We start from the raw sequence: 22,638 nt of genomic DNA on the forward strand, positions 1-22,638 counted from the left end.
GGACAACAGGTCCGCTCGCAGAGGGAGCTCCCTCGGGCGACCGTGCAACAACTGCACCAGACACGGGAACCATATCCTCCGAGGCCACCGAGGAGCGATCAGAATCACTGTCGCTTGCTCTACCCTGACCTTCTCCAAGAAGGCGGGGAGCATCGGAATCGGTGGAAATGCATACAGGAGCCCTGGCAGCCATTCGTGAGCCAGTGCATCGACTCCTAGGGGGCTGTCGAGGTCCTTCACCGAGAACCATAGGGGACCGTGCGTGGTCTCTCGCGAAGCGAAGAGATCGACTTGCGCTGTGCCGAACCAGTCCCAAATGCGCTCTACCACCCGAGGGTGAAGACGCCATTCGCCTGCAAGAGGACCTCCTCTGGACAGGAGATCCGCTGCATAATTGACTCTGCCCGGTAGGTGAACCGCACGCAGAGAGGCTAAACGCGGTTGTGCCCAAAGCAACAGCCGTGTTACCATCCGTGTTACCATGGTGTTGTCTGACCGCACTAACACATGCTTGCCTAGAAGCACTGGCAAGAAGTGCTGAAGGGCGAGGTCCACCGCTCTGAGTTCCAGAGCATTGATGTGGGCCGACCTCCAGGGTCCTGACCACACTCCGCGAGTCCCCGACCCGTTCCAGACTGCTCCCCAACCCTGGTTGGAAGCGTCGGTCGTAATAACCTCCCTTCGGAAGATGGGACCCAAGCGTACGCCCTGGCGGATGTTCGACGGAACTTTCCACCAGCGCAGTGCTTCCCAGCAGGTTCGGGATACCCTCAACCTGCGGTGTTTGTCCCTCCGCGGATGCAACGCGAAGGCATTGAACCAGGCCTGCAGAGGTCTCTGGTGTAGTAAGCCCAAAGGAAGGGCTTGCGAGGCGGCAGCCATCAACCCCAGCATGCGCTGACACAGCTCCATTCTGACTGTTTCTCTCAACCTGAATACGGAGAGACACCGCTCCAGCGAGGCAACTCTTTGTGTCGACAGGGTCGCTTCCATGGACACAGAGTCCAGAGGCAGACCCAAGAATTCGGTCTGTTGGCTCGGCACGAGGCGACTCTTTTCTGAATTAACCTTCAGACCTAGCCGGTGAAGATGGTTTGTAACCGTCACTGTGTGCTGTGCCAACTGCTACTTTGACTGCACGCAGACGAGCCAGTCGTCCAGATAGTTCAGCAGTCGGACGCCCTGAGCCCGCAAGGGAGCTAAAATGGCATCCATACACTTCGAAAAGGTTCGAGGAGCTAGAGACAGGCCGAATGGCAGGACACAAAACTCATAGACCCTGCTCTGAAATGCGAATCGTAGGTACTTCCTGTGACCCGGACAGATGGGAATGTGAAAGTATGCATCTGTGAGGTCTACGGTGGTAAACCAGTCGCCCTGCCGGACAGACTGGACGATGTGCCTGTGCGTAAGCATCTTGAACGACAACACCCGTAGGTATTTGTTCAGTAGTCGCAGATCTAAAATAGGGCGGAGCCCGCCGCCCTTTTTTGGCACTAGGAAGTATTTGGAGTAGAACCCCTGGTCGGTCAGAGCAGGGTCTACTAGTTGAATGGCACGCTTCTTGAGCAATGCCTGTATTTCCGCATTTAGAGCTGAGGACTGAACCGAGTCCTTCACTGCAGTTACCACCACTCCCCTGAAGGGGGGGGGGAGGTTAACCGGAACTGAAAGGTGTACCCGGTGAGTATAGTTTTGCGCACCCAGATGTCGTTGGTGCATTGTTGCCAGAACAGGAGCTGTGGAACAGTGCAGGGTTGGGTTAACGGCTGCCGGGGTTTCTCAGGGCTGCTTAGGCTGCGCTCATTCGCGAGGGGCCTGGCCAGAGCCACGAGGACGCGGTCTGCCACCTCCTCTAGGGCGCCACCCTCCGCGCTGCGGTCTTGCAAACGCGGGTTGGCTGCGTGCTGAAACCCCCAAAGGGGCGGTTTTACTGCCCTGTGGGTGCGCTTGCTGCTGCGGCGGTGCCCTGCGCCATTGGTGGAGCTGTGGCCGCCTTGGCTGGAAGGGTTTGCTTGGCCACATCTTTGCCAACTGCTGCGACGCCTCATGCGCCTTGACAGAGCGTTGCAGCATCTCCTCAACCGCTGGGCCAAATGTGTGCCCCGGGGATATAGGAGCATCTAGCAATGGGGCCTTATCAGGCTCCTGTACCCTGGCCTGCGAGAGCCAGAGCTGCCTTCTTGCCACCACAAGAGAAGCAATGCTCCTGCCCTGTGCTCGCGCATTCAGCTGAGCCAGTTTAACCAAAAGCTGTGCAACTGCACCCAGCTCGGTCCTAAGTCCAACAGATGGGAACTCAGGCAGATCACGAATCAGCGCCGCCTGGTAGACCGTCAGGAGGCTGGCCACGTTAGACAGCCTAACTGCCTCTGTAGCCGAGGCATACCCCTTTTTCAGGTGGGCCTCCGTAATCCTACACTGCCTGTTAGGGCAGGAGGGGTCCTTAGCCAGCCCCGATAATGTCGGCGCCTTTACTAGCGCGGCGAACGCAGCGCCCACTGGCGGAAAGGACGCTAACCCAGCTTCGCTCGCCCTTGCGAGACGTTGCAGGGGCGGAGGCCAGGGCAGTCGAGGTGGACTGCACCTCCTTAATAAAATCCAGGAATGCCGGGAGCATCCTGGACTGAAGGGGCAGAGCCGATGGCAACTCAAATAGAGAGCGTCGTGTTGGCTCTAACGCAGGCCAGTCCACGCCTAAGTGACGGGCTGCCCTCTCCACCACTGACCAGATAGGGTCATTAGTATCCAGCACTTCAGGGTCGTCCTGCCCAGAGTGCTGGGATGCCACCTCAGGCTCCGTGCTCTCTTCAAAGAGCGGATCTGCGTCAGATGCGTCCCTTGAGACAGCATCGGCGTCCCACTCTACTTCCTGGGGTTGGCCGTGAGGCACTGGTGGAGGAACCATCGGCTGACTAGCGATGGGTCCGGTTGCTAGCTCTGGGGCCCGAGGCGCCACATTCGCTAGGGTCATGAGGAGGGATTGCTGTCCCATCATGAGCTCCATGAACTGTGACATCTTGGAGGTGAGCTCAGTCACTACTGTCCTGATAACGCCTGCCCCTTCGAGGGGAGTGAGAGTGCCTTCTCCGGCGAGGCGACCAAGATCTGGATCGAGACTCCCGACGGGGGCGCGCCCCGCGAGAGGAGGGACTGCGGGAACGTTCCCGAGCACGCCTGGCTGGAGACCTGTGACCAGCTGTAAGCTGGGAGGATGGGCTCCGAGGGAGCTGAGACGACACCGGCGGCGTCACAACAGATGACGGTGGGGCTGAGACGGTGTGGGACGAGCCGGAGGATGGGGAACGACCTCCAACCGCCTTCCTAGCTCTCTGGCGAAGGGTGCGCGTCTGAAACCCCGCACATAGCTGGCAGTATGCCCTATCTGCCAGGGCAGATGCGGCTTGGTCCGGCCCCAAGCATGCGACGCAATCCTCATGTGGGTCGCTGGCAGGCAACTTGGCCTGGCAGGTCACGCAGTGGTGGAACCCAGACATGGTGCCGATGTGCGTGCGTGGATCGCCGAAGCGTGTAACACTGACGTCGAGCACCGAAGTGCGTGCGTCGAGCACCGCCGCGTCAAACGCTGAGGTGCGTGCGTCGAACGCCGAAGCGTCGGGCACCAAGCGTCGAGCACCTGAAGTGCGTGCGTTGAGCGCCGCCGCGTCAAGCGCTGAGGTGCGTACGTCGAGCGTCGAGGGTGCGTGCGTCGAGGGTGCTTGCGTCGAGGGTGCTTGCGTCGAGCACCGAGCGTCGAGCACCGAGCGTCGAGCGCCGAAGCGTCGAGCACCGAGCGTCGAGCACCGAAGCGTCGAGCACCGAGCGTCGAGCGCCGAAGCGTCGAGCACCGAAGCGTCGAGCACCGAAGCGTCGAGCACCGAGCGTCGAGCGCCGAAGCGTCGAGCGCCGAAGCGTCGAGCACCGAAGCGTCGAGCACCGAGCGTCGAACACCGAGCGTCGAGCACCGAGCGCTGATGGAACGTGCACCGAGCGTCGAACACTGAGTCCCAAGTGCAGAAGCACTAAGCACCAAGCACCACGCACAGAAGTGCTGCACAAAGCGCAGAAGCGCTGCACAAAGCGCCGAAGCGCTGCACCAAGCGCACAAGCGCTGACACCAAAAGCGCCGGAGTGCGAGCGCTGAAGCGCGAGTACCGAGCGTGGAACGCTAGCACAGACGCCTACACGTCAGCTGACCCGCCAAGCGGAGACGCGAAGTGCTGGTACGGTGTCTGATGCTGTGCAATACCTACCTGATGGTGCTGGGGATTTTGCACGTTGGTGGTTGTCTTCCTCTGTATAGTGAAAGGGATTTTTTTTTTTTTTTTTTTTTTTGCTGGACGCTGCAGCAATAATACAAGTAAGAGGGTGTAGTACAATTACCACGTGGCGGGAACGCGCCGCGGTGGGGAGGAACACTGCAGAGCAGACTACACGCACACGCACGGTCTAGCCTAAGCTACACCGAGGATGCAGAAATGCGCGTGGGCCAAGGCCAACGCAACACGCCTAACAAATAATAATAATAATAACAATAATAATAATCACTGAAATAAACTCAGAGAAGGGGAAAAACCAGCTTCTCAAGCCTAAGCTTATGGAGTACAATCAGTGTACAGCTCTAAGTTCTACCGCTACTGAGGCTGAAGGCAACAGAGGAAGTGACTCTCCGCGCGTTGCGTATAGTAAGCTCCCAGGGGGGCGGGCTTACACGGCAGCTTGCGCGGAGGCCTATCGGCAGCTTTGACATAAAGCTCAGCCAGTCCCTACTGCCTGACGGCAATGTCCCATACCTTGATGGTTATTTTCGACTTGAAAGGGAACATATTATTATTACCTGTTTCACTCTGAGCTACGCGAGCATGTTATGCTGTTGATATCTCACTCACTGTACTCACTCTGGAGAGCTCTGGTTTACGCACAGACCTGCACAACAGCGCCAAAACCATGTAGCGGCGGCAGCAGTATTGCATCCGTAGTGGTTTAGCATTACCATAGAGAATGAATGGGAAATCGTTTAGGGAGACCCGGGTTCGACGTTGCTTTATTATTGTGTTCTATTAAATGCATCTTCTCTTCTTTCTCCGTGTCTCCTGAAACACGCATCTCTTTTGTTTTTCTCCGCCTATCCCACCTGTCCATTGATTTAAAATCTGAAATTTGCAGCATTAATATTCAGTTTTCTCATTTAAGTCTTTCGTATGTGAAGCATTGGTGGTTCAGTGGTAGAATTCTCGCCTGCCACGCGGGAGGCCCGGGTTCGATTCCCGGCCAATGCAAACATCTTCTTTTTTTTTTTTGTTTTATTAAAAAAAAAAAAATAATAATGAAAATTGTTAGATTTGGGAAGAAACGGCTCCGGCAAATCCTGATCCTTAAATCAAATCACATGGCTTTGTTTGTCGGGATGTTTCTCAGTGGTGAATCTTAATACTTACGAACAGCCGTCCGGTAATCCGCTCCATTGAAAAAGAACCGCCTTGTTTTTGTAAGCACTCCATAAGGGAAGCGCAAACTTTATCTTGAAGTAACCGATTGGCGTGGTGTGAGCTACACAATAGCTGTTCTGATAAATGACCGAGGAGAAAATAAAGAACAAGATAATAAAACACGGCAGCCCCTCCCACTGTGTACTGGATTTCAATTCACTGCAGCCCCTAAACATACATTGGAGACATAAATGAGCTGTTTTGCTACTTTTGTTTTTAACATAGAGTCAAACATAACAGTCCAATCGTTCATATTAATTTATATAAATAATTACTACAATACCCAAGAGTACTTTACGAACGTATTGAAGTAAAAATAAGTATAAAAACTGCATTCACGTTCCTGTTCCAGTCACATGCTGCACAATCCCCAGCTAAATCTAACACAAGCACAATGATTTGCAATGCTTTTATTTACTACAATTATATGTAAAACGGCATTCAAATAGCCCAGGTTAATAGGTTGTGAAGCGCTTACTTTACCCCACAAAGCAACTATAAACTATACGTATATAACGCAAAGGTTGACACACAGATGCAGGCATCACGTTTTTTTGTATCCCTGTCACTCGTTTCTTCCCAATAAACAAAGTGGCAAAAGACACATTTTCATAAGTAATAGCAATACTGAGGTTTACTTATGCCTTTTTTTTTTTTTTTAGCTGTACACACAAGTGAAAACTCTCAAATTGAATTAAACTTAACAAAATAAATGTGGAAAGGGGGAGTTGCATAGTTTTAATCAAAGTTTCGTTTATCAGTGGCGCGTTTGCCCCCTGGGCCCCAGACATTGGGGTCCCTTCCAGGGCAGAGCTGCCAGACCAGTATATTTGAAATAATTCCAAGATGCAGATAGCAGTAATTAGCGATTATACAAAATAAACGCACTGTTTATTAGGTATATGAAAGCTTGTGTTCCATACTGCATCTGGGTATTTTGAGTAAATGGACAAACAACTGATTTTAAACTTCCAACGAAGGAAGCTTGTTTATGGCAGCTTTCAACTCACTTTAAAACACAGTGTCTGTGTGCAAATCTCTGCCTCTCCCCCACCTTGAATCTTAGCAAATAAGCATGATAATAACGCAACACTATCCGATAACTGGCAGCCACTGGTACATTGATTGCACTCATCATTTCTGTAATGACTATGCATATAACATAACAGAAACCTAAACATGTCATCACGTATAACGATAGGTTGCGGATGCAACCCCGGTTCCCTGAAAGAGAAAATAACCATCAAGGTATGGGACATTGCCGTCAGGCAGTAGGGATTGGCTGAGCTTTATGTCAAAGCTGCCGATAGGCCTCCGCGCAAGCTGCCGTGTAAGCCCGCCCCCCTGGGAGCTTACTATACGCAACGCGCGGAGAGTCACTTCCTCTGTTGCCCTTCAGGCCATGAAGGCCTCCAGAGCGACCTCGCGGCTTGATGGTTATTTTCTCTTTCAGGGAACCGGGGTTGCATCCGCAACCTATCGTTCCCTTTCAAGTCGAAAATAACCATCAAGGTATGGGAACAGTGTACCCAAGCCGTCGCGAGGGAGGATTCTCGGCAGTAGGACAGACTTACGTCATAACGCAACTGCGTAGGCAGTACATCTACACATATGTGGAGCTGCGCCTCAGCGTCTATGCTCGCAATGACACCTGTCCTAAGGTGGAATAGTCACACCATATTGTCAACCACTCTACACGTCCGCAACCTGAGGCGTCATAGAGTGTAACACAGATGCTCCAAATGACGGAGCAGAGGATTCCAGTACATTTAACCGGTGGACCCTCGTAAATGTATGCGGTGTAACCCAACTGGCTGCAGCGCAAATGTCAGACATCGGCACCCCTCTAAAGAGGGCCCAGGATGTTGCCATACCCCTAGTGGAATGCGCCTTCAACTGCCCTGGTGGCGGAAGGCACACAGAATCATATGCTAACTGAATAGCATCCACTATCCAATGAGAAAGGCATTGCTTAGACAACGGCTGACCCAAAGTCTTAGAACCATGGCATATGAACAGTTGTTCTGTTTGCCTCACAGTCCTTGTGCGGTCAATATAACACCTCAATGCCCGCACAGGGCAGAGCATGTGTAACCGCTCTTCCTCTGGGGAAGAAAAAGGAGGAGGATGGAACGCCATCAACTCGACTGGTTGGTTCATATGAAAGGTGGATATGACCTTGGGTAAAAAGGCCGGATTTGGACGCATGGAGACCTTAGAACCGTCTCCTGCGAAACAAGTACATGATGAATGCACCGAAAGTGCATGTAACTCGCCCACACGTTTATGCTGATACCACTGATAGCAAAAACGCAGTCTTTATAGACACGAACTTCATATCCACTCTGTGGAGAGGCTCGAACGGTGCCTTGGTAAGGGCTTCTAGCACCACATCAAGGCTCCATGACGGTAAACTGGTCGACCTTGGAGGCCGCAAGCGTCTTGCGCCCTTTAGGAACTGAGATGCCAGAAAATGGCAACCAGGTGATAACCCGTCAATGCGTACATGGCAAGCCGAAATAGCGGCTAAATACACTTTAAGTGTAGAGGGAGATTTCCCCTCATCTAGCAGCTTCTGCAGAAACTGTAATATCACTGCCATAGGGCAGGAGACCGGGTCATGGCCCTCAGCCAGACACCAACTCTGAAACAATTGCCACTTATACGCATACTGCGACCGAGTAGAGGGCGCTCTCGCACTCTGAATGGTCGATATAACCGCCGTCGAAAGCCCTAAGGCTGACAGGCGCTCCCGTTCAGGGGCCAAGCCCATAACTGCATGAGTTTGGGGTTTGGGTGCCATAGCCCTCCTTGGGCTTGGGACAACAGGTCCGCTCGCAGAGGGAGCTCCCTCGGGCGACCGTGCAACAACTGCACCAGACACGGGAACCATATCCTCCGAGGCCACCGAGGAGCGATCAGAATCACTGTCGCTTGCTCTACCCTGACCTTCTCCAAGAAGGCGGGGAGCATCGGAATCGGTGGAAATGCATACAGGAGCCCTGGCAGCCATTCGTGAGCCAGTGCATCGACTCCTAGGGGGCTGTCGAGGTCCTTCACCGAGAACCATAGGGGACCGTGCGTGGTCTCTCGCGAAGCGAAGAGATCGACTTGCGCTGTGCCGAACCAGTCCCAAATGCGCTCTACCACCCGAGGGTGAAGACGCCATTCGCCTGCAAGAGGACCTCCTCTGGACAGGAGATCCGCTGCATAATTGACTCTGCCCGGTAGGTGAACCGCACGCAGAGAGGCTAAACGCGGTTGTGCCCAAAGCAACAGCCGTGTTACCATCCGTGTTACCGTGGTGTTGTCTGACCGCACTAACACATGCTTGCCTAGAAGCACTGGCAAGAAGTGCTGAAGGGCGAGGTCCACCGCTCTGAGTTCCAGAGCATTGATGTGGGCCGACCTCCAGGGTCCTGACCACACTCCGCGAGTCCCCGACCCGTTCCAGACTGCTCCCCAACCCTGGTTGGAAGCGTCGGTCGTAATAACCTCCCTTCGGAAGATGGGACCCAAGCGTACGCCCTGGCGGATGTTCGACGGAACTTTCCACCAGCGCAGTGCTTCCCAGCAGGTTCGGGATACCCTCAACCTGCGGTGTTTGTCCCTCCGCGGATGCAACGCGAAGGCATTGAACCAGGCCTGCAGAGGTCTCTGGTGTAGTAAGCCCAAAGGAAGGGCTTGCGAGGCGGCAGCCATCAACCCCAGCATGCGCTGACACAGCTCCATTCTGACTGTTTCTCTCAACCTGAATACGGAGAGACACCGCTCCAGCGAGGCAACTCTTTGTGTCGACAGGGTCGCTTCCATGGACACAGAGTCCAGAGGCAGACCCAAGAATTCGGTCTGTTGGCTCGGCACGAGGCGACTCTTTTCTGAATTAACCTTCAGACCTAGCCGGTGAAGATGGTTTGTAACCGTCACTGTGTGCTGTGCCAACTGCTACTTTGACTGCACGCAGACGAGCCAGTCGTCCAGATAGTTCAGCAGTCGGACGCCCTGAGCCCGCAAGGGAGCTAAAATGGCATCCATACACTTCGAAAAGGTTCGAGGAGCTAGAGACAGGCCGAATGGCAGGACACAAAACTCATAGACCCTGCTCTGAAATGCGAATCGTAGGTACTTCCTGTGACCCGGACAGATGGGAATGTGAAAGTACGCATCTGTGAGGTCTACGGTGGTAAACCAGTCGCCCTGCCGGACAGACTGGACGATGTGCCTGTGCGTAAGCATCTTGAACGACAACACCCGTAGGTATTTGTTCAGTAGTCGCAGATCTAAAATAGGGCGGAGCCCGCCGCCCTTTTTTGGCACTAGGAAGTATTTGGAGTAGAACCCCTGGTCGGTCAGAGCAGGGTCTACTAGTTGAATGGCACGCTTCTTGAGCAATGCCTGTATTTCCGCATTTAGAGCTGAGGACTGAACCGAGTCCTTCACTGCAGTTACCACCACTCCCCTGAAGGGGGGGGGGAGGTTAACCGGAACTGAAAGGTGTACCCGGTGAGTATAGTTTTGCGCACCCAGATGTCGTTGGTGCATTGTTGCCAGAACAGGAGCTGTGGAACAGTGCAGGGTTGGGTTAACGGCTGCCGGGGTTTCTCAGGGCTGCTTAGGCTGCGCTCATTCGCGAGGGGCCTGGCCAGAGCCACGAGGACGCGGTCTGCCACCTCCTCTAGGGCGCCACCCTCCGCGCTGCGGTCTTGCAAACGCGGGTTGGCTGCGTGCTGAAACCCCCAAAGGGGCGGTTTTACTGCCCTGTGGGTGCGCTTGCTGCTGCGGCGGTGCCCTGCGCCATTGGTGGAGCTGTGGCCGCCTTGGCTGGAAGGGTTTGCTTGGCCACATCTTTGCCAACTGCTGCGACGCCTCATGCGCCTTGACAGAGCGTTGCAGCATCTCCTCAACCGCTGGGCCAAATGTGTGCCCCGGGGATATAGGAGCATCTAGCAATGGGGCCTTATCAGGCTCCTGTACCCTGGCCTGCGAGAGCCAGAGCTGCCTTCTTGCCACCACAAGAGAAGCAATGCTCCTGCCCTGTGCTCGCGCATTCAGCTGAGCCAGTTTAACCAAAAGCTGTGCAACTGCACCCAGCTCGGTCCTAAGTCCAACAGATGGGAACTCAGGCAGATCACGAATCAGCGCCGCCTGGTAGACCGTCAGGAGGCTGGCCACGTTAGACAGCCTAACTGCCTCTGTAGCCGAGGCATACCCCTTTTTCAGGTGGGCCTCCGTAATCCTACACTGCCTGTTAGGGCAGGAGGGGTCCTTAGCCAGCCCCGATAATGTCGGCGCCTTTACTAGCGCGGCGAACGCAGCGCCCACTGGCGGAAAGGACGCTAACCCAGCTTCGCTCGCCCTTGCGAGACGTTGCAGGGGCGGAGGCCAGGGCAGTCGAGGTGGACTGCACCTCCTTAATAAAATCCAGGAATGCCGGGAGCATCCTGGACTGAAGGGGCAGAGCCGATGGCAACTCAAATAGAGAGCGTCGTGTTGGCTCTAACGCAGGCCAGTCCACGCCTAAGTGACGGGCTGCCCTCTCCACCACTGACCAGATAGGGTCATTAGTATCCAGCACTTCAGGGTCGTCCTGCCCAGAGTGCTGGGATGCCACCTCAGGCTCCGTGCTCTCTTCAAAGAGCGGATCTGCGTCAGATGCGTCCCTTGAGACAGCATCGGCGTCCCACTCTACTTCCTGGGGTTGGCCGTGAGGCACTGGTGGAGGAACCATCGGCTGACTAGCGATGGGTCCGGTTGCTAGCTCTGGGGCCCGAGGCGCCACATTCGCTAGGGTCATGAGGAGGGATTGCTGTCCCATCATGAGCTCCATGAACTGTGACATCTTGGAGGTGAGCTCAGTCACTACTGTCCTGATAACGCCTGCCCCTTCGAGGGGAGTGAGAGTGCCTTCTCCGGCGAGGCGACCAAGATCTGGATCGAGACTCCCGACGGGGGCGCGCCCCGCGAGAGGAGGGACTGCGGGAACGTTCCCGAGCACGCCTGGCTGGAGACCTCTGACCAGCTGTAAGCTGGGAGGATGGGCTCCGAGGGAGCTGAGACGACACCGGCGGCGTCACAACAGATGACGGTGGGGCTGAGACGGTGTGGGACGAGCCGGAGGATGGGGAACGACCTCCAACCGCCTTCCTAGCTCTCTGGCGAAGGGTGCGCGTCTGAAACCCCGCACATAGCTGGCAGTATGCCCTATCTGCCAGGGCAGATGCGGCTTGGTCCGGCCCCAAGCATGCGACGCAATCCTCATGTGGGTCGCTGGCAGGCAACTTGGCCTGGCAGGTCACGCAGTGGTGGAACCCAGACATGGTGCCGATGTGCGTGCGTGGATCGCCGAAGCGTGTAACACTGACGTCGAGCACCGAAGTGCGTGCGTCGAGCACCGCCGCGTCAAACGCTGAGGTGCGTGCGTCGAACGCCGAAGCGTCGGGCACCAAGCGTCGAGCACCTGAAGTGCGTGCGTTGAGCGCCGCCGCGTCAAGCGCTGAGGTGCGTACGTCGAGCGTCGAGGGTGCGTGCGTCGAGGGTGCTTGCGTCGAGGGTGCTTGCGTCGAGCACCGAGCGTCGAGCACCGAGCGTCGAGCGCCGAAGCGTCGAGCACCGAGCGTCGAGCACCGAAGCGTCGAGCACCGAGCGTCGAGCGCCGAAGCGTCGAGCACCGAAGCGTCGAGCACCGAAGCGTCGAGCACCGAGCGTCGAGCGCCGAAGCGTCGAGCGCCGAAGCGTCGAGCACCGAAGCGTCGAGCACCGAGCGTCGAACACCGAGCGTCGAGCACCGAGCGCTGATGGAACGTGCACCGAGCGTCGAACACTGAGTCCCAAGTGCAGAAGCACTAAGCACCAAGCACCACGCACAGAAGTGCTGCACAAAGCGCAGAAGCGCTGCACAAAGCGCCGAAGCGCTGCACCAAGCGCACAAGCGCTGACACCAAAAGCGCCGGAGTGCGAGCGCTGAAGCGCGAGTACCGAGCGTGGAACGCTAGCACAGACGCCTACACGTCAGCTGACCCGCCAAGCGGAGACGCGAAGTGCTGGTACGGTGTCTGATGCTGTGCAATACCTACCTGATGGTGCTGGGGATTTTGCACGTTGGTGGTTGTCTTCCTCTGTATAGTGAAAGGGATTTTTTTTTTTTTTTTTTTTTTTGCTGGACGCTGCAGCAATAATACAAGTAAGAGGGTGTAGTACAATTACCACGTGGCGGGAACGCGCCGCGGTGGGGAGGAACACTGCAGAGCAGACTACACGCACACGCACGGTCTAGCCTAAGCTACACCGAGGATGCAGAAATGCGCGTGGGCCAAGGCCAACGCAACACGCCTAACAAATAATAATAATAATAACAATAATAATAATCACTGAAATAAACTCAGAGAAGGGGAAAAACCAGCTTCTCAAGCCTAAGCTTATGGAGTACAATCAGTGTACAGCTCTAAGTTCTACCGCTACTGAGGCTGAAGGCAACAGAGGAAGTGACTCTCCGCGCGTTGCGTATAGTAAGCTCCCAGGGGGGCGGGCTTACACGGCAGCTTGCGCGGAGGCCTATCGGCAGCTTTGACATAAAGCTCAGCCAGTCCCTACTGCCTGACGGCAATGTCCCATACCTTGATGGTTATTTTCGACTTGAAAGGGAACATATTATTATTACCTGTTTCACTCTGAGCTACGCGAGCATGTTATGCTGTTGATATCTCACTCACTGTACTCACTCTGGAGAGCTCTGGTTTACGCACAGACCTGCACAACAGCGCCAAAACCATGTAGCGGCGGCAGCAGTATTGCATCCGTAGTGGTTTAGCATTACCATAGAGAATGAATGGGAAATCGTTTAGGGAGACCCGGGTTCGACGTTGCTTTATTATTGTGTTCTATTAAATGCATCTTCTCTTCTTTCTCCGTGTCTCCTGAAACACGCATCTCTTTTGTTTTTCTCCGCCTATCCCACCTGTCCATTGATTTAAAATCTGAAATTTGCAGCATTAATATTCAGTTTTCTCATTTAAGTCTTTCGTATGTGAAGCATTGGTGGTTCAGTGGTAGAATTCTCGCCTGCCACGCGGGAGGCCCGGGTTCGATTCCCGGCCAATGCAAACATCTTCTTTTTTTTTTTTGTTTTATTAAAAAAAAAAAAATAATAATGAAAATTGTTAGATTTGGGAAGAAACGGCTCCGGCAAATCCTGATCCTTAAATCAAATCACATGGCTTTGTTTGTCGGGATGTTTCTCAGTGGTGAATCTTAATACTTACGAACAGCCGTCCGGTAATCCGCTCCATTGAAAAAGAACCGCCTTGTTTTTGTAAGCACTCCATAAGGGAAGCGCAAACTTTATCTTGAAGTAACCGATTGGCGTGGTGTGAGCTACACAATAGCTGTTCTGATAAATGACCGAGGAGAAAATAAAGAACAAGATAATAAAACACGGCAGCCCCTCCCACTGTGTACTGGATTTCAATTCACTGCAGCCCCTAAACATACATTGGAGACATAAATGAGCTGTTTTGCTACTTTTGTTTTTAACATAGAGTCAAACATAACAGTCCAATCGTTCATATTAATTTATATAAATAATTACTACAATACCCAAGAGTACTTTACGAACGTATTGAAGTAAAAATAAGTATAAAAACTGCATTCACGTTCCTGTTCCAGTCACATGCTGCACAATCCCCAGCTAAATCTAACACAAGCACAATGATTTGCAATGCTTTTATTTACTACAATTATATGTAAAACGGCATTCAAATAGCCCAGGTTAATAGGTTGTGAAGCGCTTACTTTACCCCACAAAGCAACTATAAACTATACGTATATAACGCAAAGGTTGACACACAGATGCAGGCATCACGTTTTTTTGTATCCCTGTCACTCGTTTCTTCCCAATAAACAAAGTGGCAAAAGACACATTTTCATAAGTAATAGCAATACTGAGGTTTACTTATGCCTTTTTTTTTTTTTTTAGCTGTACACACAAGTGAAAACTCTCAAATTGAATTAAACTTAACAAAATAAATGTGGAAAGGGGGAGTTGCATAGTTTTAATCAAAGTTTCGTTTATCAGTGGCGCGTTTGCCCCCTGGGCCCCAGACATTGGGGTCCCTTCCAGGGCAGAGCTGCCAGACCAGTATATTTGAAATAATTCCAAGATGCAGATAGCAGTAATTAGCGATTATACAAAATAAACGCACTGTTTATTAGGTATATGAAAGCTTGTGTTCCATACTGCATCTGGGTATTTTGAGTAAATGGACCAACGAAGGAAGCTTGTTTATGGCAGCTTTCAACTCACTTTAAAACACAGTGTCTGTGTGCAAATCTCTGCCTCTCCCCCACCTTGAATCTTAGCAAATAAGCATGATAATAACGCAACACTATCCGATAACTGGCAGCCACTGGTACATTGATTGCACTCATCATTTCTGTAATGACTATGCATATAACATAACAGAAACCTAAACATGTCATCACGTATAACGATAGGTTGCGGATGCAACCCCGGTTCCCTGAAAGAGAAAATAACCATCAAGGTATGGGACATTGCCGTCAGGCAGTAGGGATTGGCTGAGCTTTATGTCAAAGCTGCCGATAGGCCTCCGCGCAAGCTGGCGTGTAAGCCCGCCCCCCTGGGAGCTTACTATACGCAACGCGCGGAGAGTCACTTCCTCTTTTGCCCTTCAGGCCGTGAAGGCCTCCAGAGCGACCTCGCGGCTTGATGGTTATTTTCTCTTTCAGGGAACCGGGGTTGCATCCGCAACCTATCGTTCCCTTTCAAGTCGAAAATAACCATCAAGGTATGGGAACAGTGTACCCAAGCCGTCGCGAGGGAGGATTCTCGGCAGTAGGACAGACTTACGTCATAACGCAACTGCGTAGGCAGTACATCTACGCATATGTGGAGCTGCGCCTCAGCGTCTATGCTCGCAATGACACCTGTCCTAAGGTGGAATAGTCACACCATATTGTCAACCACTCTACACGTCCGCAACCTGAGGCGTCATAGAGTGTAACACAGATGCTCCAAATGACGGAGCAGAGGATTCCAGTACATTTAACCGGTGGACCCTCGTAAATGTATGCGGTGTAACCCAACTGGCTGCACCGCCGTCGAAAGCCCTAAGGCTGACAGGCGCTCCCGTTCAGGGGCCAAGCCCATAACTGCATGAGTTTGGGGTTTGGGTGCCATAGCCCTCCTTGGGCTTGGGACAACAAGTCCGCTCGCAGAGGGAGCTCCCTCGGGCGACCGTGCAACAACTGCACCAGACTCGGGAACCATATCCTCCGAGGCCACCGAGGAGCGATCAGAATCACTGTCGCTTGCTCTACCCTGACCTTCTCCAAGAAGGCGGGGAGCATCGGAATCGGTGGAAATGCATACAGGAGCCCTGGCGGCCATTCGTGAGCCAGTGCATCGACTCCTAGGGGGCTGTCGAGGTCCTTCACCGAGAACCATAGGGGACCGTGGGTGGTCTCTCGCGAAGCGAAGAGATCGACTTGCGCTGTGCCGAACCAGTCCCAAATGCGCTCTACCACCCGAGGGTGAAGACGCCATTCGCCTGCAAGAGGACCTCCTCTGGACAGGAGATCCGCTGCGTAATTGACTCTGCCCGGTAGGTGAACCGCACGCAGAGAGGCTAAACGCGGTTGTGCCCAAAGCAACAGCCGTGTTACCATCCGTGTTACCGTGGTGTTGTCTGACCGCACTAACACGTGCTTGCCTAGAAGCACTGGCAAGAAGTGCTGAAGGGCGAGGTCCACCGCTCTGAGTTCCAGAGCATTGATGTGGGCCGACCTCCAGGGTCCTGACCACACTCCGTGAATCCCCGAACCATTCCAGACTGCTCCCCAACCCTGGTTGGAAGCGTCGGTCGTAATAACCTCCCTTCGGAAGATGGGACCCAAGCGTACGCCCTGGCGGATGTTCGACTGAACTTTCCACCAGCGCAGTGCTTCCCAGCAGGTTCGGGATACCCTCAACCTGCGGTGTTTATCCCTCCGCGGATGAAACGCGAAGGCATTGAACCAGGCCTGCAGAGGTCTCTGGTGTAGTAAGCCCAAAGGAAGGGCTTGCGAGGCGGCAGCCATCAACCCCAGCATGCGCTGACACAGCTCCATGCTGACTGTTTCTCTCAACCTGAATAGGGAGAGACACCGCTCCAGCAAGGCAACTCTTTGTGTCGACAGGGTCGCTTCCATGGACACAGAGTCCAGATGCAGACCCAAGAATTCGGTCTGTTGGCTCGGCACGAGGCGGCTCTTTTCTGAATTGACCTTCAGACCTAGCCGGTGAAGATGGTTTGTAACCGTCACTGTGTGCTGTGCCAACTGCTCCTTTGACTGCGCGCAGACGAGCCAGTCGTCCAGATAGTTCAGCAGTCGGACGCCTTGAGCCCGCAAGGGAGCTAAAATGGCATCCATACACTTCGAAAAGGTTCGAGGAGCTAGAGACAGGCCGAATGGCAGGACACAAAACTCGTAGACCCTGCTCTGAAATGCGAATCGTAGGTACTTCCTGTGACCCGGACAGATGGGAACGTGAAAGTATGCATCTGTGAGGTCTACGGTGGTAAACCAGTCGCCCTGCCGGACAGACTGGATGATGTGCCTGTGCGTAAGCATCTTGAACGACAACACCCGTAGGTATTTGTTCAGTAGTCGCAGATCTAAAATAGGGCGGAGCCCGCCGCCCTTTTTTGGCACTAGGAAGTATTTGGAGTAGAACCCCTGGTCGGTCAGAGCAGGGTCTACTAGTTGAATGGCACGCTTCTTGAGCAATGCCTGTATTTCCGCATTTAGAGCTGAGGACTGAACCGAGTCCTTCACTGCAGTTACCACCACTCCCCTGAAGGGGGGGGGGGGGGGGTGTTTAACCGGAACTAAAGGGTGTACCCGGTGAGTATAGTTTTGCGCACCCAGATGTCGTTGGTGCATTGTTGCCAGAACAGGAGCTGTGGAACAGTGCAGGGTTGGGTTAACAGCTGCGGGGGTTTCTCAGGGCTGCTTAGGCTGCGCTCGTTCGCGAGGGGCCTGGCCAGAGCCACGAGGACGCGGTCTGCCACCTCCTCTAGGGCGCCACCCTCCGCGCTGCGGTCTTGCAAACGCGGGTTGGCTGCGTGCTGAAACCCCCAAAGTGGCGGTTTTACTGCCCTGTGGGTGCGCTTGCTGCTGCGGCGGTGCCCTGCGCCATTGGTGCTCCTGTGGCCGCCTTGGCTGGAAGGGTTTGCTTGGCCACATCTTTGCCAACTGCTGCGACGCCTCACGCGCCTTGACAGAGCGTTGCAGCTCAACTCCTCAACTGCTGGGCCAAATGTGTGCCCCGGGGATATAGTAGCATCTAGCAATGGTGCCTTATCAGGCTCCTGTACCCTGGCCTGCGAGAGCCAGAGCTGCCTTCTTGCCACCACAAGAGAAGCAATGCTCCTGCCCTGTGCTCGCGCATTCAGCTGAGCCAGTTTAACCAAAAGCTGTGCAACTGCACCCAGCTCGGTCCTAAGTCCAACAGATGGGAACTCAGGCAGATCACGAATCAGCGCCGCCTGGTAGACCGTCAGGAGGCTGGCCACGTTAGACAGCCTAACTGCCTCTGTAGCCGAGGCATACCCCTTTTTCAGGTGGGCCTCCGTAATCCTACACTGCCTGTTAGGGCAGGAGGGGTCCTTAGCCAGCCCCGATAATGTCGGCGCCTTTACTAGCGCGGCGAACGAAGCGCCCACTGGCGGAAAGGACGCTAACCCAGCTTCGCTCGCCCCGTGAATGGTGAAGGCCGAAGCCTTGCGAGACATTGCAGGGGCGGAGGCCGGGGCCCCCCAGGTGGACTGCACCTCCTTAATAAAATCCAGGAATGCCGGGAGCATCCTGGACTGAAGGGGCAGAGCCGATGGCAACTCAAATAGAGAGCGTCGTGTTGGCTCTAACGCAGGCCAGTCCACGCCTAAGTGACGGGGTAGGACGCCTCAGGGTCGTCCTGCCCAGAGTGCTGGGATGCCACCTCAGGCTCCGTGCTCTCTTCAAAGAGCGGATCTGCGTCAGATGCGTCCCTTGAGACAGCATCGGCGTCCCACTCTACTTCCTGGGGTTGGCCGTGAGGCACTGGTGGAGGAACCATTGGCTGACTAGCGATGGGTCCGGTTGCTAGCTCTGGGGCCCGAGGCGCCACATTCGCTAGGGTCATGAGGAGGGATTGCTGTCCCATCATGAGCTCCATGAACTGTGACATCTTGGAGGTGAGCTCAGTCACTACTGTCCTGATAACGCCTGCCCCTTCGAGGGGAGTGAGAGTACCTTCTCCAGCGAGGCGACCAAGATCTGGATCGAGACTCCCGACGGGGGCGCGCCCCGCGAGAGGAGGGACTGCGGGAACGTTCCCGAGCACGCCTGGCTGGAGACCTGTGACCAGCTGTAAGCTGGGAGGATGGGCTCCGAGGGAGCTGAGACGACACCGGCGGCGTCACAACAGATGACGGTGGGGCTGAGACGGTGTGGGACGAGCCGGAGGATGGGGAACGACCTCCAACCGCCTTCCTAGCTCTCTGGCGAAGGGTGCGCGTCTGAAACCCCGCACATAGCTGGCAGTATGCCCTATCTGCCAGGGCAGATGCGGCTTGGTCCGGCCCCAAGCATGCGACGCAATCCTCATGTGGGTCGCTGGCAGGCAACTTGGCCTGGCAGGTCACGCAGTGGTGGAACCCAGACACGCAGAAGCGCTGCACAAAGCGCCGAAGCGCTGCACCAAGCGCACAAGCGCTGACACCAAAAGCGCCGGAGTGCGAGCGCTGAAGCGCGAGTACCGAGCGTGGAACGCTAGCACAGACGCCTACACGTCAGCTGACCCGCCAAGCAGAGACGCTAAGTGCTGGTACAGTGTCTGATGCTGTGCAATACCTACCTGAAAGGTGCTGGGGATTTTGCACGTTGGTGGTTGTCTTCCTCTGTATAGTGAAAGGGATTTTTTTTTTTTTTTTTTTTTTTTGCTGGACGCTGCAGCAATAATACAAGTAAGAGGGTGTAGTACAATTACCACGTGGCGGGAACGCGCCGCGGTGGGGAGGAACACTGCAGAGCAGACTACACGCACACGCACGGTCTAGCCTAAGCTACACCGAGGATGCAGAAATGCGCGTGGGCCAAGGCCAACGCAACACGCCTAACAAATAATAATAATAATAACAATAATAATAATCACTGAAATAAACTCAGAGAAGGGGAAAAACCAGCTTCTCAAGCCTAAGCTTATGGAGTACAATCAGTGTACAGCTCTAAGTTCTACCGCTACTGAGGCTGAAGGCAACAGAGGAAGTGACTCTCCGCGCGTTGCGTATAGTAAGCTCCCAGGGGGGCGGGCTTACACGGCAGCTTGCGCGGAGGCCTATCGGCAGCTTTGACATAAAGCTCAGCCAGTCCCTACTGCCTGACGGCAATGTCCCATACCTTGATGGTTATTTTCGACTTGAAAGGGAACATATTATTATTACCTGTTTCACTCTGAGCTACGCGAGCATGTTATGCTGTTGATATCTCACTCACTGTACTCACTCTGGAGAGCTCTGGTTTACGCACAGACCTGCACAACAGCGCCAAAACCATGTAGCGGCGGCAGCAGTATTGCATCCGTAGTGGTTTAGCATTACCATAGAGAATGAATGGGAAATCGTTTAGGGAGACCCGGGTTCGACGTTGCTTTATTATTGTGTTCTATTAAATGCATCTTCTCTTCTTTCTCCGTGTCTCCTGAAACACGCATCTCTTTTGTTTTTCTCCGCCTATCCCACCTGTCCATTGATTTAAAATCTGAAATTTGCAGCATTAATATTCAGTTTTCTCATTTAAGTCTTTCGTATGTGAAGCATTGGTGGTTCAGTGGTAGAATTCTCGCCTGCCACGCGGGAGGCCCGGGTTCGATTCCCGGCCAATGCAAACATCTTCTTTTTTTTTTTTGTTTTATTAAAAAAAAAAAAAAAATAATGAAAATTGTTAGATTTGGGAAGAAACGGCTCCGGCAAATCCTGATCCTTAAATCAAATCACATGGCTTTGTTTGTCGGGATGTTTCTCAGTGGTGAATCTTAATACTTACGAACAGCCGTCCGGTAATCCGCTCCATTGAAAAAGAACCGCCTTGTTTTTGTAAGCACTCCATAAGGGAAGCACAAACTTTATCTTGAAGTAACCGATTGGCGTGGTGTGAGCTACACAATAGCCGTTCTGATAAATGACCGAGGAGAAAATAAAGAACAAGATAATAAAACACGGCAGCCCCTCCCACTGTGTACTGGATTTCAATTCACTGCAGCCCCTAAACATACACCGGAGACATAAATGAGCTGTTTTGCTACTTTTGTTTTTAACATAGAGTCAAACATAACAGTCCAATCGTTCATATTAATTTATATAAATAATTACTACAATACCCAAGAGTACTTTACGAACGTATTGAAGTAAAAATAAGTATAAAAACTGCATTCACGTTCCTGTTCCAGTCACATGCTGCACAATCCCCAGCTAAATCTAACACAAGCACAATGATTTGCAATGCTTTTATTTACTACAATTATATGTAAAACGGCATTCAAATAGCCCAGGTTAATAGGTTGTGAAGCGCTTACTTTACCCCACAAAGCAACTATAAACTATACGTATATAACGCAAAGGTTGACACACAGATGCAGGCATCACGTTTTTTTGTATCCCTGTCACTCGTTTCTTCGCAATAAACAAAGTGGCAAAAGTCACATTTTCATAAGTAATAGCAATACTGAGGTTTACTTATGCCTTTTTTTTTTTTTTTAGCTGTACACACAAGTGAAAACTGTCAAATTGAATTAAACTTAACAAAATAAATGTGGAAAGGGGGAGTTGCATAGTTTTAATCAAAGTTTCGTTTATCAGTGGCGCGTTTGCCCCCTGGGCCCCAGACATTGGGGTCCCTTCCAGGGCAGAGCTGCCAGACCAGTATATTTGAAATAATTCCAAGATGCAGATAGCAGTAATTAGCGATTATACAAAATAAACGCACTGTTTATTAGGTATATGAAAGCTTGTGTTCCATACTGCATCTGGGTATTTTGAGTAAATGGACAAACAACTGATTTTAAACTTCCAACGAAGGAAGCTTGTTTATGGCAGCTTTCAACTCACTTTAAAACACAGTGTCTGTGTGCAAATCTCTGCCTCTCCCCCACCTTGAATCTTAGCAAATAAGCATGATAATAACGCAACACTATCCGATAACTGGCAGCCACTGGTACATTGATTGCACTCATCATTTCTGTAATGACTATGCATATAACATAACAGAAACCTAAACATGTCATCACGTATAACATATTATTATTAGCTGTTTCACTCCGAGCTACGCGAGCATGTTATGCTGTTGATATCTCACTCACTGTACTCACTCTGGAGAGCTCTGGTTTACGCACAGACCTGCACAACAGCGCCAAAACCATGTAGCGGCGGCAGCAGTATTACATCCGTAGTGGTTTAGCATTACCATAGAGAATGAATGGGAAATCGTTTAGGGAGACCCGGGTTCGACGTTGCTTTATTATTGTGTTCTATTAAATGCATCTTCTCTTCTTTCTCCGTGTCTCCTGAAACACGCATCTCTTTTGTTTTTCTCTGCCTATCCCACCTGTCCATTGATTTAAAATCTAAAATTTGCAGCATTAATATTCAGTTTTCTCATTTAAGTCTTTCATATGTGAAGCATTGGTGGTTCAGTGGTAGAATTCTCGCCTGCCACGCGGGAGGCCCGGGTTCGATTCCCGGCCAATGCAAACATCTTCTTTTTTTAAAAAAAAATAAATAAATAATGAAAATTGTTAGATTTGGGAAGAAACGGCTCCGGCAAATCCTGATCCTTAAATCAAATCACATGGCTTTGTTTGTGTTGTTGCTGGTTTGGGCGTGTATAAGGCGTGTATAAGCTGCGCATGCGTCTACGAATCACGTTTGACTGTCGGGATGTTTCTCAGTGGTGAATCTTAATACTTACAAGGGACGTCGCTAGGACTATAAAATATTCATTAGCCCCCCCCCCCCAAATAAATCAATATTTCAGTCAATATATTTTCTCTGTGATTTCTTTTTTTTTCGTCAACCGTTCCATCGCATCTTAAACGTTTACAGGGCGGGCACTAGGACCT

The 22,638-nt window shown here is 52.6% G+C and overlaps 4 non-coding genes across 4 annotated transcripts; all 4 read left to right on the forward strand.

Moving 5' to 3' along the window:
• Positions 1-5,208: 5,208 nt before the first annotated feature.
• trnag-gcc (transfer RNA glycine (anticodon GCC)) lies at positions 5,209-5,279 on the forward strand. The gene has a single exon. It is a non-coding gene; the product is annotated as a tRNA-Gly (tRNA).
• An 8,238-nt stretch (positions 5,280-13,517) lies between these two features.
• On the forward strand, positions 13,518-13,588 carry trnag-gcc (transfer RNA glycine (anticodon GCC)). The gene has a single exon. It is a non-coding gene; the product is annotated as a tRNA-Gly (tRNA).
• A 6,749-nt stretch (positions 13,589-20,337) lies between these two features.
• trnag-gcc (transfer RNA glycine (anticodon GCC)) lies at positions 20,338-20,408 on the forward strand. The gene has a single exon. It is a non-coding gene; the product is annotated as a tRNA-Gly (tRNA).
• Positions 20,409-22,198: 1,790 nt separating this feature from the next.
• On the forward strand, positions 22,199-22,269 carry trnag-gcc (transfer RNA glycine (anticodon GCC)). The gene has a single exon. It is a non-coding gene; the product is annotated as a tRNA-Gly (tRNA).
• The last annotated feature ends 369 nt before the right edge of the window (positions 22,270-22,638 follow it).

The sequence above is a fragment of the Acipenser ruthenus genome, chromosome 2 (assembly GCF_902713425.1).
Source record: "Acipenser ruthenus chromosome 2, fAciRut3.2 maternal haplotype, whole genome shotgun sequence".
NCBI lineage: Eukaryota > Metazoa > Chordata > Actinopteri > Acipenseriformes > Acipenseridae > Acipenser > Acipenser ruthenus.